We start from the raw sequence: 8,881 nt of genomic DNA on the forward strand, positions 1-8,881 counted from the left end.
TGGTGATCATGCCAAAGCTTCTGGTCTAGGCACTTATTCAGAAATAATTCAGTTTCAAGAGTTGTTACTCTCAGAACAAAGGAGAAAGGTTCATCTCTACATGAATAGCCCCAATAGTCTCATCTGATTGAATACTTGGTCGTTAAGGACTGTTACTATTAGAAAGTATGTTGGAGTAGGAGTGGACTTGTTGAAGGAAGTATGTCACTGTCAGGACAATCTTTAATGTCTCCTATACCCTAGCTATGTCAGGTGTGGCATGCAATCTTCTTCTGCTGCCTGTGGATCAAGATTTTCCAGCTCCTTCTCCAAATTCACACCTGCCTGCACACAGCCATGCGTCCCACCATGACAATAATTATTTAAACTGCTGAAACTGTGAGTCAGTCGCAATTAAATATTTTCCTTTATAAAAACTTCCTTAAAGCTCGGTTTTGGTAGTGCATGCCTTTAAACCTAGTACTCAGAGGAGGTAGAGGCAGAGGTGGAGGTAGAGGCGGAGGCAGAGGCAGAGTCAGGCAAATCTCACTGAGTTTGACCTACAGACTAAGTTCCAGGACAGCCTGGGCTACACAGAGAAACCCTGCCTGTAACCCAGACACAGACATAGTCACAGACACATAATAGACAATAACACTGACAGAGACACAGACACAGAGTCAGAGACAGTCTCTCTCTCTCTCTCTCTCTCTCTCTCTCTCTCTCTCTCTCTCTGTCACACACACACACACACACACACTAGGTGCATCTCCTTCATGAGGGTAAAGGTGTGCTTACATTTCTCCTCCTCTCAACACGTTAAATTCTATAAACGTGCAAACATAGGGCATAGGACACATTAAACTTGTTCTGACAGTGACATACAAGCAAGCAAACAAACATACTACCTTGCATTATTTCATTCTCAGTGGGAAGCATCAGGAAGAAAAGAGCTGGCTAATCTCAATGAACATGCAATGGAAAACTGATAATAGGGTGGACACCAAAAAATAGAAAAGAAGAGCCTCCAATGTTCCCTGATATTTAGAGGGTATATGACAAAGACGAATGCCATTTAAATAGTGCTTTTCCAGAAAGGAAGAAAATGACTTAGCTTTCATCCCTAAACTGAGTGAAGAAATATAAAAACCTGTGAATTCCACCAACTTTTCTTCCCACAATCCTTTAAGAATGAATCCTTTCACATGCTATTCTATCTTCTACAGACAAGCAACTGGGCTGTACTCCACCTAAGCACCATTTTAGTTGCTATGTTGTGAATTAGTGTTTTAGCAGGGAGCACTAGGCTGGCTTGAAATTGGTCACAAAAAGAAAGGAAGGAACATAAGTAGGAAGGAAGGAAGGAAGGAAGGAAGGAAGAAAGGAAGGAAGGTAGCTCTTGCTCTGCAAAGATTCTAAGGAAAGAACAGGTATTGGGCAAGAAAAAAACAACTCTAACTTCATAGTCGACACCTGAGAAAATAGTGAAGAATAAAAAATTACTGAACTCTTCCTCACCCCAGAGCCTGACCCCTCCCATCTAGAGAGTGTTCCCAGAACACTCCTGAACTCTTCACCCCAGAATGCATTCCTGAACTCCTCACCCTAGAGTTCGAACCCTCCCAACTAAAGACTGTTCCAAGAACATTTTTGAGATAAGGGCCTCCTGGAACAACCTCAGAATGAACCGGGTACATTGCCAAATAATAGGACATGACCCCTTAGTTACGTAGAATCCCTTGGCAGAACCCCTTGTCCCTTGGCAGAACCCCTTAGTTATGTAAACTTGTACTTTCCCTGCCCCGCTCTCCCCCCTTGAGTTTTTTCTATATAAGCCTGTGAAAAATTTGGCTCGTCGTCGATTCTCCTCTACACCACTAGGTGTATGAGTTTCGACCCCAGAGCTCTGGTCTATGTGCTTTCTTGCTGTTGCTTTATTAAATCTTGCCTTCAACATTTTGAGTTCGGTCTCAGTGTCTTCTTGGGTCCGCGGCTGTCCTGAGGCTTGAGTGAGGGTCTCCCTTTGGGGGTCTTTCATTTGGGGGCTCGTCTTGGATCAGCGCGACCACCCAGAGGTGCTAGACCCACTTAAAGGTAAGATTCTTTGTTCTGTCTTGGTCTGGTGTCTGTGTTCTGTTTCTAAGTTTGGTGCGATCGCAGTTTCGGTTTTGCGGACGCTTATTGAGACCGCGCTCCAAGAGGGAACGCGGGGTGGATAAGGATAGACGTGTCCAGGTGTCCACCGTCCGTTCGCCCTGGGAGACGTCCCAGGAGGAATAGGGGAGGACCAGGGACGCCTGGTGGACCCCTTTGGAGGCCAAGAGACCATCTGGGGTTGCGAGATCGTGGGTTCGAGTCCCACCTCGTGCCTTGTTGCGAGATCGTGGGTTCGAGTCCCACCTCGTGTTTTGTTACGGGATCGGGGGTTCGAGTCCCACCTCGTGCAGAGGGTCTCAATCAGCCAGCCTTAGAAAGGCCATCTGATTCTCTGAGTTGCTTGTGGTCGACGCGAAGTCGCCACCACTTTTGGTTTCTTTTTTGTCTTAGTCTCGTGTTCGCTCTTTTTGTGTCTACTATTATTCTGGAAATGGGACAATCTGTGTCCAATCCCCTTTCTCTAACTCTGGAGCATTGGAAGGAGGTGCAGGTCAGAGCCCACAACCAGTCGGTGGAGATCAGAAAGGGTCCGTGGCAGACATTTTGCGCCTCCGAGTGGCCGACGTTTGGAGTGGGCTGGCCACCAGAAGGTGCTTTTGACTTGTCACTAATCGCCGCCGTCAGGCGAATTGTTTTTCCGGAGGAAGGGGGTTACCCTGATCAGATCCCCTACATTGTGACCTGGCAGAATCTCGTCCAATTCCCACCTCCGTGGGTCAAGCCTTGGACCCCAAATTCTTCGAAACTGACGGTCGCGGTTGCCCAGTCTGATGCAGCCGGAAAGTCCGGCCCGTCAGCACCCCCCAAGATTTATCCAGAAATTGACGACCTCCTCTGGATGGACTCCCAACCTCCCCCTTACCCCCTGCCCCAGCAGCCACCTGCAGCCACCCCACCACAGGGACCAATAGCGAGAGGGGCTCAGGGACCAGCGGGGGGGACTCGGAGCCGCTGAGGCCGAAGCCCCGGGGAGGAAGGGGGGCCGGATTCAACAGTTGCCTTGCCACTTAGAGCACATGTGGGAGGGCCAGCGCCAGGACCTAATGATCTCATTCCTTTACAGTACTGGCCTTTTTCCTCTTCTGATTTATATAATTGGAAAACTAACCACCCTCCCTTCTCAGAGAACCCCTCTGGGCTTACTGGGCTCCTTGAGTCACTTATGTTCTCCCATCAACCCACTTGGGATGATTGTCAGCAGCTTTTGCAGGTTCTTTTTACCACAGAAGAAAGAGAAAGAATCCTGATGGAGGCGAGAAAAAATGTTCTGGGAGAGGACGGCACTCCCACTGCCCTCCCTAACCTCATGGATGAGGCTTTACCCTTGAACCGCCCCAACTTGGACTACAACACCGCGGAAGGTAGGGGACGCATCCTTGTCTATCGCCGGACTCTAGTGGCAGGTCTCAGAGTAGCCGCTAGACGGCCCACCAATTTGGCTAAGGTAAGAGAGGTCTTGCAGGGGCAGACTGAACCACCCTCATTCTTCCTTGAGCGTCTCATGGAGGCATATAGGAGGTACACCCCTTTTGACCCCTCGTCAGAGGGGCAGAGAGCCGCCGTAGCCATGGCCTTCATTGGTCAGTCCGCTCCCGACATTAAGAAAAAGCTGCAAAGGCTGGAGGGGCTCCAAGATCATACGCTCCAAGATTTAGTAAAAGAAGCAGAGAAAGTCTATCATAAGAGGGAAACAGAAGAAGAGAGGCAGGAGAGAGAGAAGATAGAAATGGAGGAGAGGGAAAATAGACGGGATCGGCGTCAAGAGAGAAATTTGAGTAAAATTTTGGCCGCAGTTGTAAATGCTAGACAGTCAGGAAAAGGTAAAACAGGTCTCCTGGGCAACAGGGCATTGAAACCGCCAGGTGGCAGAAAGATACCACTGGAAAAAACCAATGTGCCTATTGCAAAGAGAAAGGACACTGGGCTAGAGACTGCCCTAAAAACCGGGAGCGATCCAAGGTCCTGACCCTAGAAGATGATTAGGGAAGTCGGGGCTCAGACCCCCTCCCTGAGCCTAGGGTAACTTTGTCCGTGGAGGGGACCCCCGTCAACTTCCTGATAGACACTGGAAAAGAGCATTCAGTACTCACTAGTCCCCTAGGCAAGCTAGGCTCTAAAAAGACCATGGTAATTGGAGCCACTGGTAGTAAATTTTACCCCTGGACGACCGAACGAGCCCTACAGATAAACAAGAACATAGTGACCCACTCCTTCCTGGTGATACCTGAGTGTCCTGCTCCCCTCTTGGGGCGCGATCTGCTAACCAAGCTAAAGGCTCAAGTCCAATTTACTTCACTAGGCCCACAAGTAAGCTGGGGAAAAGCCCCCGTTGCCTGCCTTGTCCTCAACACAGAGGAAGAGTATCAGTTGCATGAAGAGCAACCCAAAAATGCAGTCTCTTCAGGCTGGCTAACTGCGTTCCCCAATGTCTGGGCAGAACAAGCAGGAATGGGGTTGGCTAAACAAGTGCCTCCGGTTGTGGTAGAACTTTAAACTGATGCCACCCCCATTTCGGTAAGAAAATACCCCATGAGCAAGGAAGCTAGGGAGGGCATCCGGCCTCATATCCAGAGGTTGCTAGACCAAGGAGTTTTAGTGGCCTGTCAGTCCCCCTGGAATACACCACTTCTGCTGTTTGGAAAACCAGGGACTAATGACTATCGCCCGGTGCAAGACCTTCGGGAAGTTAACAAAAGGGTCCTGGACATTCACCCCACAGTCCCGAACCCGTACAATTTATTAAGCTCTCTCCCACCCGAGAGAACATGGTATACAGTCCTGGACTTAAAAGATGCCTTCTTTTGCCTGCGTTTGCACCCTAAGAGTCAGCTCCTGTTTGCCTTTGAATGGAGGGACCCAGAGGGCGGACAGACTGGTCAACTAACCTGGACTAGGCTACCACAGGGGTTCAAAAATTCCCCCACCCTGTTTGACGAGGCCCTCCATCGGATCTTGCGCCTTTTCGCGCTCAAAACCCTCAGCTTACCCTACTACAGTATGTAGATGATCTCTTGGTCGCGGCGACCTCGAAGGAACTGAGAGGCTCCTCACAGAACTGAGTGACTTAGGGTATCGAGTTTTGGCTAAAAAGGCACAAATTTGTCAAACTGAGGTAACCTACCTGGGGTATACCCTCCGAGGGGTTAAAAGATGGCTCACAGAAGCCCGGAAGAAGACTGTTATGATGATCCCCTCGCCAACCACCCCACGGCAGGTACGTGAGTTTCTGGGGACTGCTGGCTTTTGTAGACTCTGGATTCCAGGCTTTGCAACCCTAGCAGCACCTCTATATCCTTTGACTAAGGAAGGGGTTCCTTTTGAGTGGAAAGAAGAGCACCAAAGAGCTTTTGAGGCTACCAAGTCGTCTCTAATGACTTCCCCCGCGCTAGCATTACCAGACTTGACTAAGCCTTTCGTCCTATATGTGGAAGAGAGAGCGGGTGTAGCCAGGGGAGTGTTGACACAAGCACTGGGACCCTGGAAGAGACCTGTAGCCTATTTGTCAAAAAAATTAGATCCCGTTGCTAGTGGATGGCCCACATGTCTGAAAGCTATTGTGGCAGTAGCCCTGCTGATCAAAGATGCTGACAAATTGACAATGGGACAACAGGTGACTGTTGTAGCCCCTCGTGCCTTGGAAAGTATCATGCGGCAGCCACCTGACAGATGGATGACAAATGCCCAAATGACACACTATCAGAGCCTGCTGCTAAATGAGCGTGTAACCTTTGCGCCCCCTGCCATCCTCAACCCAGCTACCCTTCTCCCTCTAACAAATGATTGCGTCCCAGTACATCAATGTATGGACATCCTCGCTGAAGAAACTGGGACCAGAAGGGACCTGACTGACCAACCCTGGCCTGGAGCTCCCAGTTGGTATACGGACGGCAGCAGTTTCCTGATAGAGGGGAAGCGAAAGGCTGGAGCTGCGGTGGTGGACGGGAAAAAGGTAATTTGGGCAAGCGCTTTGCCTGAAGGAACATCGGCACAAAAGGCTGAACTTATAGCGCTTATACAAGCCCTCTGAGAGGCTAAAGGTAAGATCGTTAACATCTACACTGACAGCTGCTATGCTTTTGCTACCGCACACATCCATGGGGCCATCTACAGGCAGCGAGGGCTATTGACTACACCTCTGTAATCAGACCCAGAACATCCAGTCTAGCAAAAGTGGTCAGTATCTAGTGCCCCCCCTAGACACAGTGTGGGCTTGCAATACCGGTCTCACTCCTTGTGTGTCTATGTCTGTTTTTAATAGTTCCAAAGATTTCTGCATTTTGGTTCAGCTTATTCCTAGACTCCTGTATCATGATGATAGCTCCTTTTTAGACAAATTTGAGCATCGGGTCCGCTGGAGAAGAGAACCCATTACCTTAACTTTGGCAGTTCTATTAGGATTGGGTGTAGCGGCTGGAGTAGGTACAGGAACCGCTGCCTTAATTAAGACGCCCCAATACTATGAAGAACTACGTGCAGCTATGGATGTTGATCTTAGAACTATAGAACAGTCTATAACCAAATTAGAAGAATCTTTAATTTCCCTGTCCGAAGTGGTGCTACAGAATAGAAGGGGATTAGACTTATTATTCCTTAAAGAAGGAGGACTATGTGCTGCCCTAAAAGAAGAATGTTGTTTTTATGTTGACCATTCAGGAGTAATCAAAGATTCTATGGCCAAACTTAGAGAACGCCTAGATATACATAAAAGAGAAAGAGAAAGCCAACAAGGATGGTTCGAAAGCTGGTTTAATAAGTCCCCTTGGCTCACCACTCTCCTCTCCACCATAGCAGGACCTTTAATTACACGTATGCTTTTGCTTACTTTTGGTCCCTGCATCCTTAATAAGTTAGTAGCTTTTATTAGAGAAAGGATAAATGCAGTACAGGTTATGGTACTAAGGCAACAATATCGGGTCCTTCAGAAGGTTGAAAACTCGCTCTAAGATTAGAGCTATTTTCTAAAAAGAGTGGGGAATGAAGAATAAAAAATTACTGAACACTTCCTCACCCCAGAGCCCGACCTCTTTCATCTAGAGAGTGTTCCCAGAACACTCCTGAACTCTTCACCCCAGAATGCATTCCTGAACTCCTCACCCTAGTGTTCGAACCCTCCCAACTAAAGACTGTTCCAAGAACATTTTTGAGATAAGGGCCTCCTGGAACAACTTCAGAATGAACCGGGTACATTGCCAAATAATAGGACATGACCCCTTAGTTACGTAGAAACCCTTGGCAGAACCCCTTGTCCCTTGGCAGAACCCCTTAGTTATGCAAACTTGTACTTTCCCTGCCCCGCTCTCCCCCCTTGAGTTTTTCCTATATAAGCCTGTGAAAAATTTGGCTCGTCGTCGATTCTCCTCTACACCATACTAGATGCATGAGTTTTGACCCCAGAGCTCTGGTCTATGTGCTTTCTTGCTGTTGCTTTATTAAATCTTGCCCTCAACAATTTGAGTTCGGTCTCAGTGTCTTCTTGGGTCCGCGGCTGTCCCGAGGCTTGAGTGAGGGTCTCCCTTTGGGGGTCTTTCACTCTCAACTGCTGTTTCAGTTGCCTGTTACCTGCTCCCTCCACTTCAGCATCATGGACTACTAAGCCTCTGGAACCATAACCTTAAAATAAATTATTTTTCCATAAGTTATTTTGATCATGATGTTTTATTAAAGTAACATATCCAGAGTTAGTTCAAAAGATTGGATCAAGAATGTTAATACAAAAAAATAAAATGAAATAACAGTGGTAAAGCACAACCAGTAAGCACTATAGGAGTTAAAATAAAATCTTTTATAGTCAATGTGTCAGTAAATTGGTGTTAGAGACAAAATTCCTTATGCAATGTGGCAATTTCACTTGTAGATAGTTTGGAAAGATTCATAAATCTGGCATTGGATAGTAAGCTTCATCAAGAGTAGAACTGTACACTTCAATTTTGACAGTTAGTGTTTGGTTTCAGACCCCAGAACAAGGGACTGAGGTGTATATCAAAACCAATCTGTGGGAACTATCCCCCTCTCCACTTGACTAATCCAGAGAGTGCGATTTGTTAACTTTTCTCTAGTCCTGATCCTGGGACCCCTGACTCCACCAACTACCAAGACCGTGGGTCTAAAAGTTTCAAGAAAAAGGTTTTCTCCCTAAACTTCTTAACTTTATCTTCTGTCCCCTAATACCCAGGTGTTTTCTCAAAACCTACATCCTGGAAAGCTCCCAAACAGCTACTCACAGCCTCACAGACTGCTTTAATTGGACCTACACATTCCTTCTCGGAGATGATCCCACAACCTGGACAGCAGTGAAACAACCAGTTCTTCCCTGACATGACCAACATTTTTGCCCAAATTCCAGAATTATGTCCCAGTGTAAGCAGCGAATAGTTATAGGTGATTACACCACATGATGTGTTTATAAAACGATAAAAAGAAATAGAATATGTTCTATGGATGTGTAGTCAGGAAGGGGATGTCTCAACGGGCCCATGCCAAGGCATCCCTTTCCCCCTCCCCCTCCTGAGAGACCAGCCACGTGAGTTTATTCAGGGGATGGGGAGGGGAGTTAAGAGGGTAGTAGGGGCAGAGAAAGAAGAGAGAGGGAGAGAGTAGAGAAGTAGAGGCCAGCCACTACCATGTGGAGAGAGGGGAAAGGGAATGAGGAAAGGAAGGGAGAAAGGAAGAGCCCAAGAGGGCAAGAAAGTAGCAACTGGGAAACAAGAAAGCAAGAGATCCAGAAACGGAGGAGGGGGCAAGCAGC

This window comes from Mus musculus, chromosome X, assembly GCF_000001635.26.
Source record: "Mus musculus strain C57BL/6J chromosome X, GRCm38.p6 C57BL/6J".
Classification (NCBI taxonomy): Eukaryota; Metazoa; Chordata; class Mammalia; order Rodentia; family Muridae; genus Mus; species Mus musculus.